This window comes from Quercus robur, chromosome 1, assembly GCF_932294415.1.
Source record: "Quercus robur chromosome 1, dhQueRobu3.1, whole genome shotgun sequence".
Classification (NCBI taxonomy): domain Eukaryota; kingdom Viridiplantae; phylum Streptophyta; class Magnoliopsida; order Fagales; family Fagaceae; genus Quercus; species Quercus robur.
In genome coordinates, this window is record NC_065534.1 from 35,797,403 (window position 1) to 35,807,195 (window position 9,793).

Consider the following 9,793-nt stretch of genomic DNA (forward strand, 5'->3'; position numbering starts at 1 on the left):
CACGTCCCTTCGAGGCTCTTGTGTCGCTTGGCCGGGATGGCCGCTCGATGGGTGCAGCAGGTGACGTAGCTTTCCTTCTTGGACTAATTGATCCAGGTGATTCCACAAATTCCTGCAGTCCTCAGTAGTATGCCCGTGGTCCTGATGATATTGGCAATACAAGTTCTGATTACGATTGGCAGGGTTTCTAGCCATCTGAAATAGGGTTCATCCCTTACTTTCTCCAGTACTTGTTGTACTGGCTCTCTAAATACGGCATTCACTGTTTGCGGGGTGCTCTGCCCAGCCTGTCGCGGAAAATCTCTCCTCGGCTGACCAGGATTATGACGTTCCACTCTGAAATCATTTGCTTTAAAGGGGATGGCCTTCTCCTTGCCCTTCCCTTGCAGCTGATCCTCCTCCACTCTCTTGTACTTGTCGATCCTATCCATCAGCTGTTGGACGTCAGTAGCTGGTTTCCCGGTGAGGGATTTCCTTAAGCCATGCCCGGTGGGGAGGCCGCTTGTGAACGTGCTGATAGCAACGTTATCATGGTTGTCATCTAAATCATTATACACCTCCCAATACCTATCCGAGTACGCTTTCAGGGTTTCTCCTTCGTGCATGGATAAGGACAGCAGCGAACTGAGAGGTCGAGGGACTCTGGTGTTTGTAATGAAACGGGAGCAAAAAGCTTGAGTGAGCTGCTTGTAGGAGCCCACGGAGTTTGTCTTCAGGTTGTTGAACCATCTCATTGCCATCGATCCCAAGCTAGAGGGGAAGATTTTGCACATCAGGGCCTCGTTTTGCGAGTAAATTGCCATCTTTTGATTAAATTGACTCACGTGCTCCACCGGGTCTGCTTTGCCGTGATAAATGGCGAACGCCGGTTGGTTGAAGCGTCCTGGCATCTTAGCCCCTTCGATTCTATTCGTGAAGGGTGATCTTGAAACCTGATCCAACGCCTTCTTCATGGCGTCGCTCCCCGAACCTTTGCTGGACGGGCGCTCATACTTTCGTACAATGCGTGGTTCCCTTTCGTAAGAAAAGGTTTCGCTTGGGGGGGTCCTTGACCTTCGTCTGTAACTCACGTCTTCCAGATTAGAAGACTCGCCTGAGTCAGAGGGAGATCGTCTTCGCTACGCACGTCGTAACTTCCTTTTTAGGTCATCTATCTCTCGCTGCATGGCCTGGTGACTATTTCGCCTCTGAGACACGTGACTTCCTATCTGAGTGTGACTCTGGCTCGTCCGGGTGGTATGCACACTCCCCTCACGATTCCCCCTCCCGCCTGGGTTGGTTGGGTTATTTTGCCTCTGGGACTCGGCAGGTTGTGTTCGTTGGGAGTTAGCTTGGTGAGGATCGTCCTGGTGTGGATCTAGTTCTTCCATGCTTGACTGTTGCACTAGCTGATGCCCTAGCTCTCCCCACAGACGGCGCCAATTGTGGTTACACGATTTTCCTGGCCCAACTCGTGTTGATTAGGCCCTGGCCCAAAGCGCAACCCACAATAATTATTTGTAGAGAATGGGTTAAAGAACTTGGCCTCAGTGAAACTAGTAGGTCTAATGCATGTAGTGTACTGTTTGCAGAAAGAAAATAAGAAACTAAAGAAGGATTCCTCAAATCTGATTTTATTTCTTTTCCTTTTTTCTAATACCGTTCTCCCGTCCCCTTCTTTGAGGGACTCCACTACATTATATATTTTTCTTCTTTTCATCTCAGCCTTACACCTGTTAATCATCCAAGCATCCACTCGAGCACCTGTCCCATCAGACGCCCTCATCAGACCCTTTGTGAGTTGTAGAGGCCAAGGCGGTACTGTTCAGGAGTCTTTTCCTCATTAATGCGGCCAAGAGGGTGGTTGGGGCGCAATTAATGTGGTGGTAGCCTTCCGTGAGATATTTTGAATTTAATTCGTTTTATATGTTGGGAAGACGAGCTGAAATGGCTGAGCAGAGTTTCTCGTCTGGGCTTCGCGATGTCCGAGGAGGAATTACTTCTCGGACGGGTTTCCTTCGAGCTGCTGGGATTGGGTAATGCTGCATACGAGGCTTTTCCTCGGACAGGACTCTCCTCGGACGGGCCTGAGTCTGGAATAGCCCATCATTTTTGGGCCGGCCCCCACAATATATATATATATATATATTTATATAAATTGGTCTTATCTTCTTCTCCTATAATTTCCAAATTGATAAAAAAAAACTTAATTTGATTACAATCCAAATTCTTCATCTAATCATTTTTTTTACATAAATTATATTACTACACGTCCAAAAACAACAACATTATTAGTGTTTTTTAGATTTTCAAAAAAAAAAAAAAACATAAATTATATCGTAATCTAAAAAAAAAAAAAATCATATATTATGTTAATCAACTTTTATATATATATATATATATATATGTTAAAATCAACTTAAAATTTTAGCATTGTTAGTTCATAATTTTTTAGATTTTCAAAAAAAAAAAAAAAGATATAATATTTTGAGACTTTTTGTTTATATCAACTTTTTCAATGTAAAGTGTATATATATCAAACAATTTATAATAAATACTGTGAGGGTAAAGTTCGCCAGTCAACGTTGGGCCATGGTACTCGTACTAAGCCCAACCATAATAGGAAGCAAAGACACGGGCAGAGGACCCCCCAGCCCAATCATGTTGGGCCGGGCTTGCATAAGGGGCGTCCGAGGAGGAGTACCTCCTCGGACGCACCAAATGGGAATCCGATTCACACCCTTTACATGGTGAAAGGTCATCCAAAATCAAGGGAAAATGTAGGACGTTCAGGGGGCAACCACAACTGCCGCATTAAATGCAAGGAAGCTACTTTTCTAGCCGTATTAATGTGGAAAGGACAGGAGAACAGAATTATCTTGGCCAGTGCAACTCACAGAAAAGAAGGAGGATGTCTTATGGGACAGGCACTCAAGTAGAGGCCCAGATGATTAACAAGTGTAGGGTCATTATTGTTCGAAGGATGCTATATAAGAGAAGAAAATCCCCATGGCCAGGGGATCGGAAAAAGGGGGGGGGGGGGGAAGAGAGGAGAAAAAGAGAGAAAGAGAAAGGAGTTCTGTAAACGAAGCATAAGATACAGTCCCATGAATTGTTATCCCAGGAAGCTTAATGGAATATCCCCACGTTCAAAGGGTTGCATGGCTTGCTTATAACTACGTTTACTCTGTCAAGACCTAGTTCTGTGACCTACTCTCTATAAATTCATTGTTGAGGGTCTTTTGGGCCAGAATCGCTTGCCTGTTGGGTCTGGGCCCCAAAAACCGCCCCTACAAATACCTACTATATGATTTTTTTTTTCTTCTATTCTTCTCTTCTTCTACCTACAACCTTACAGGTATGTATTTGTTTACACTAATTTTTTATATATTTGTTTACTCTAATTTTTTTCATCAAATTGAATAGGTTGTGTGTATTTTTTGTCTTTTGTTTAACCTAAATTTATTAAGTTTTATATGATTCATGTGGTTATGGTTTGAGAATCAATTATTAATAAATTTGATGATAAATTGTTCTATCTATTTTATTATTTAATTTTACTTAAATTCAAAAATGTTTTCCTATTTTATTTAGTTTATACATAAGTCTTGATTAAGTCGTGCATTGCACAGGCATAATACAAGTATATATATAAAAGCAAAAATCTTATGTGAGAGTTCATGAGATTTTGCCAAGTGACATATTCTTCATTTAAGCTTCTACCTCAACAAAGATTACATTTATATCAAAATATTAGTTTATTGAATGTGTCGTGGGTTAAAATGCATATATTAATTATTTATAGGTGTGCACTAATTATATATATATAAATAGTTTTTTTGGTTTTATTTTTATTTTATTTTATTTTAAATAAGAAGGCAAAAATCTCATGTGGGGGATCATAAAGTTTTGCCATGTGGCACAATTACACCATATAATAAATATCAATAATATGGAATGGATTGGTAGCAAAATAATATGGAATGGATTAAAATACTTTTATTATTATTTAAATTACAATTTCCTAAAAAAAATTACAATATTCCTACATTGTTCTTTAATCCTTTAATTGTTCTTTACTTTAATTTAAAATTTGTAATGGACTTGAGTGCACAATTCTAAATTTTCATAATGAATTCATTATTTTAACTAATTTCTATGGCGTACTATATTTCCTTATCCTCTTGAGATTAAATATATATATATATATATATATATTTATCCCCTTAATTTTGTTTACTTTAATTCAATAAAAATCTATTCATGTTTTCGCGATAGGATTTGGCTTACCTCTAGTATTTTTTTTTAATTGGAGGTTTCCTTTTGTTTTAAATACACAATGGCAAGTGGTAGTAGGTTTTAACCTCCACATTTTATTTAGTTAGTAAATGATGTGACAGTTTCTCATTAAAACAAAACTAGTCGCTAACCCGTGCGATGCACGGGATAGTTAAACAAAATTTATACACATTCACTTTTATTGGTACAATCATTTGAAAATAATTCTAACTAATACCCAAATGTAAGAGACACATTGACTTACTATTTAAAGTAGCCTTTTGAAGAATTTACACATATTGTGCAACTAAGCCTTAATTTCTCATCAATAATAAAAACATGGAAATTCAAAACATGGAAAGAAAATAAAAATTACAACAATTAATTCCATTATCTTTCATGCTATACTTTGTAATTGTACGGAATTAAGTCAACTCAATTTAAGTAGTTGTAATAAAATTGGCTTCTACTATTCTCTATTCTATAGAGATATGAACATATTAGATTTCTCAAACAATTACCGGTATTGCAATAAAATGATTTATTATTGAAAATAAGAAACAAATAAAATTTGTCTATAGTTTAAGAAACACAATATACTAAAATTAAAGAGATAAAATTTTCGGAGGACAAAATATTATAAATAATTTTAGAAACAGATTATACACTTAAAAGGGTTAGTAATTTATAGCACTTACCCCCCACTATTAGTATACAGACACCAAGTGCGGTCGTTGTAACCCTTTGAAAGAACCTTCCCCAATTGGACCCTATCAAAAAAAAAAAAAAAAACACCCAATTAACAAAATTGATCCAAAAGGGTCTAAAAAGCACACAAAATCAATTCAAAAAACAAAAATATGAGACAAAGTAATTACTTTTCTCTGCCAATGAAATCGTCTTTTGTATTGCTGTTCCAAACTGCAACACTTATCTCTCTAAGGCCTTCAATTAATGAAAACACAAACTTCTCTTGGAATACCGGAGTATTATGACCATCTATACACACACACACACAAAACAAAATCAGCATAACTCACTATAACTCTATAGAAGCCTAAAAAATATAAAGAAAAATTAAAGGGGTTGAATTTGATATTTACGTTTGGAGAGAGAGAGTTTGTAGAAACTGTGGCTTTATATTTCTTAACTTGAGAGAGGGGTAAGGTTACTAGGGTTTTGAGGTGTTATAATGTTTTTATTTTTATTTTTTATTTTTAAAATATTTATTTAAAACAAAATCAGCATAACTCACTATAACTCTATAGAAGCCTAAAAAATATAAAGAGAAATTAAAGGGGTTGAATTTGATATTTATGTTTGGAGAGTGAGAGTTTGCAAAAACTGTGGCTTTATATTTCTTAACTTGAGAGGGGGGTAAGGTTGCTAGGGTTTTGAGGTGTTATAATGTTTTTATTTTTATTTTTTATTTTTTAAATATTGTGCTGACGTGGAAAATTGTGGTGTCAGCAGAGGCTTCGATTTTATATATATATATATATATATATAGATGAGATTTTAGTTTAAAAAATACTGGAGGTAAGCCAAGCCCTTCGCGACATTACTTCATGCTATTTCTTTAACATTTTTTGAACGTTTTATATAATCTTTCATATGGCAATTTAAAGCATTATCCGCATATCACATGGGCCTTTTACTAGTTATTTAGTGGGTTTCAGTTAACTCAACTGGTAAAGTCTCTAATAGCTGAATAAGAGATATGAGATTCAATTCCCGCCTATATCAAAAACCAATTGGTGTCTTAATTTGATGATAAAGAGTTATTATTAGGAGTAGATGTCATAAGTTGAAACTCTTTCTAAAAAAAAATACTTAAATAATAGGTATCTTCTATAAATTTACAAAATATAATAAGTGGGCATCCACAACCACAAATAACCTAAATTGGTTGAAGGATTACAAAAAGGTAATTCAAACTAGTAATCTCCAATTCATAAAGGATGATCTTCAATTTATAACCTAAAAATAAAAATGTGTTTGACAAGCACATGTAATAGAAATGGAAAGTGAGGACCGAGCTAAAAGTGATTTCGTTACAACTCGGATTGTGGCTTTTTTTAGGAGATATACCAACTCAAATTGACGATTCATGGGTCGACCCGACATTGGGATTGAGGCAGAATGTTTATGTCTTAGTATGCATTTGTTTTAGCTTTTAGGAGCTGAAACGCATGTTTCTGTAAAAGCTAGAGCAACTTGTGTGTTTGGAAAAAGTTGCGTTTTGGGCCAAGGCTAAAAACGCGCTGAGAATGCGCAAAACTTATGGAGCGCTGGAGATCCATAAAACAAAAAGCGCATGCACGTTGGAACTATTCGTTGGGCTAGTTAATCAATTACCAAATTACCCTGATAAAAAGTCCTCATCAATTCTCACGCCTGAAGCTCACTACAATAAAAGCAAAAGAATTCTGTCTCTCATAAAACTAATATAATTTAAACAACAAATCTAAAATCAAAACAACAATAGCAGATCAAGAACAGAAAAAAAAAATTAGAACAACAATAAATGACCAAGAAAAAAAAAATAGAAGCCGATTTGACAAATCTAAAATCAGAAACAACAACTAATCAAGAATAAGGAAAAAAAAATAGAAGCTGATATGACCCTTGGTTGCATGCACTCTGCAGTGAGGAGGAGGAGCAACGGTGGCGGTGTGGTGGAGCAAAGGCGATTTCTCCTTTCTCTCCATGCGTGTCTGTGTGTGTTTGAAGATAATGACACCAAAAGGCAAGCAAAATTATGTGAGACGTATCACAGAGAGAGCTAGAGAATTTATGGAATCAAGTAGAAAAAGAAAAAGAAAAATAAAAAAGAGAGAAGAAAATGAGAGAGCTGGAGAAAGAGTGAGGGAGCTTTTGGAATCAAGTGGAACTAAAGAAAAAAAGAAAGAAAGAGTGAGGTAGCTTCTAGAATCAAGTGGAAGTAAAGAAAAAAAAGGAGAGGATGTACTAATGATGGGTATATGTGTGTGGTGGACAAAATGCAAGAGAAAAAAAAAGAAAAAAAAAAAGGAAACGTATGGATGAAAGAAAAGGCAAAGAATAAGAAATCACAATTTAAAAATAATACCATAATATTTTCACAATAAATTTTAAGTAATTAGCTAATATTGGTGGGTAAAAATATAATTTTAGTAATGAGTTCAAATTAGAACTAGTAACAACTTTCCATATAAGATTTTGTTATGATTTTTGTGAAAGTATTACAAAAAATATTGTGGATGTAATACTTTTTGTTGAAAAATATAATTGTTGAGAATGAATAGAAAAAGAAAAAATAAAATTTGATTAAAAAAGTGGGTAGGCAAAAGGTAAATGTCAAACAGTACAAAAATTTGCCTAACTTGTTGGAGATGCTCTTATATATACATTGTCTTTTTTGGTAATTTACAACTCAAACCGTTACTTTTATAAGCGCTAGCCAAACACTCAGTTTTTTCAAAAAGCACTTTTTAATAGCTTTTATCAAACACTCAGCTTTTTGAAAATGCACTTTTTCATTATGCACTTTTTGAAAACTCAACTTTTTTATTATGCACTTTTACAAAAAGCTGAACCAAACTCACCCTTACTGTCTTAGCCCATCTCGAAGACTATATCCTATCAAGAAAGCCTCACATAGGACCTTTATCCCAGTAATCAACATATAATGCCATAAACCAACATATAATGCCATTCCTAAAAAAAAAAAAAAAAAAAAAAAAAAAAAAAAAAAAAAACATATAATGCCATAAACCACCAAAGGAGTAGGTATTAAATACTATTTGACATAAAGGTACACCTAGCCTAGCTTTTAGTGGGTAGCTCAACTTAGCTAACCTAGGGTAGGGAGTTCTTAGGGAAGTTACTTTTTACCTTTTAAGGAGTTACACTAGTCACATGTCTCAAAATCTATCTTTAAAAAGAGATTTACTAATGTATGTCTTTAGATATACATTAGTAAACAATTTTAGAATATTTTTTTTAATGAAAAAACGAAAAAATAATTAACTTTTTTGACATTTTTCTCAATTCACCATAAAATGATATAGCAAAAATAATAAAAGATACTACAATAGAACAACTGATACATCAAATAAACTAAAAAAGGCTACAGCTAATCAACTGATGTAGCAAACACAATTACTAACAAATGAGATTACGTGTATTCACAATCAAAATTATGGGTCAGGTCTTTTAGCAAAAGGTGAACCAAGAAGGAACCCGAACCCTAACTTGAACAGCCTTGTTATAGGCTTCTACCATCAAAGTTGTGCATTTTGGAAAACAGACCTAAATGACTATTCGTTACCACTTGTGGGATTCTAGAGAGTGGGTTTGTCAAGAGAGAGGGAAAAGATAGTTTATTGATGCTATGTTTGCTCTCTTCTTTTTTTATCTCATTTTTCTTTCTTTTTCTTAGTCTTTTCTTTCCTAGTCTTTTTATTGATATCTTGTTGTCCTCCCCTTTATCTATGACTACTACCCCTCTTTATAGTGGGCTAATTTCATGGGATTTCTTCCTTTTACTCCACAGGACTTCACCAACTGTTTTTGGTTTGTTATGGGCATCCCTTCAGGACTGTCCATCAACCTATTAGTTGCCCGACCATTACCACCACTGGGTGAATCCAGTGCATTCTCTTTCTTCCACTACCCATGCCATGAAAAATTCTTTCTTTGTTTGATCTTTCCTCCTGCATTTCCCCTCTTGCCTCAATGGATAAGGGTTCGGGTCTCTCACTACCTACCTCTATGGCATGCATCGGGTGGTCCTAGTCGTCTACTACCTCTTTTGGTTAAAATGCCATTCCAACAAGGCATTTTTCCTAAAAGAGGTTATGGTTGGAAACCCAAAATAGACTCTTTTCCCTCCACCACCAAACCACACTCTGTGAATCCCTTGACCGCGGGCCACCTCTTTTGTATTGGCTGGGTACAAGTGGGTGGTGCTCCGGTCCTTGTGTGCTCGTTCCATTATCCTCTGCGTTTGTTTTCTTTCGTTCCTAAGCCATTACTGCCATGTCTCGTTCTGCTATATGTCTCTTCTGCTTATGCTTATCTTCCACGAAAAGGGGCATGGACTTTTGGGTTTGCCTTATTTCTTCTCATTCCCTCATAGGCTTGCATGTTTGCTTTACATAAGTTCTTGCCAAACCAATTCGTTGGGCTTTTGTTCTTCTTTCTTATTTCCTTGGGCCCACTGGTCTCCTTTTCTCTTCTTGTTGTAGTCATAGGCCTGTCAGCCCATTGGTTTTTTACTTCTTCCTTTGGGCCCTTATAGACCATTTACTTTACTTTTACCTCTTTCATGACCATGGGCTTGCTGATGTTATTTCCTGCCATGTTGGCTCATTGAGCGTTTACCTCTTTTCTTGGACTTTCATAACCCATTTAATTTACTTTTACCTCTCATTGTGCCCATAGGCTTGTTGGTTATTACTTCCTGCCATGTTGGCCTATTGAGTTTTTTACCTCTTTTCTTGGGCTTCCATGACCCTTTTGCTTCTATCATGTTTCTTTCACTCTTTTCCTC

General features: G+C 36.1%; 1 long non-coding RNA gene across 1 annotated transcript; it reads right to left on the reverse strand.

Moving 5' to 3' along the window:
• Positions 1-4,838: 4,838 nt before the first annotated feature.
• On the reverse strand, positions 4,839-5,254 carry LOC126714160 (uncharacterized). Its single transcript, XR_007651558.1, has 2 exons — positions 5,136-5,254; positions 4,839-5,027 (listed from the first exon to the last, which is right to left on the reverse strand). It is a non-coding gene; the product is annotated as an uncharacterized LOC126714160 (long non-coding RNA).
• Between the last annotated feature and the right edge of the window lie 4,539 nt (positions 5,255-9,793).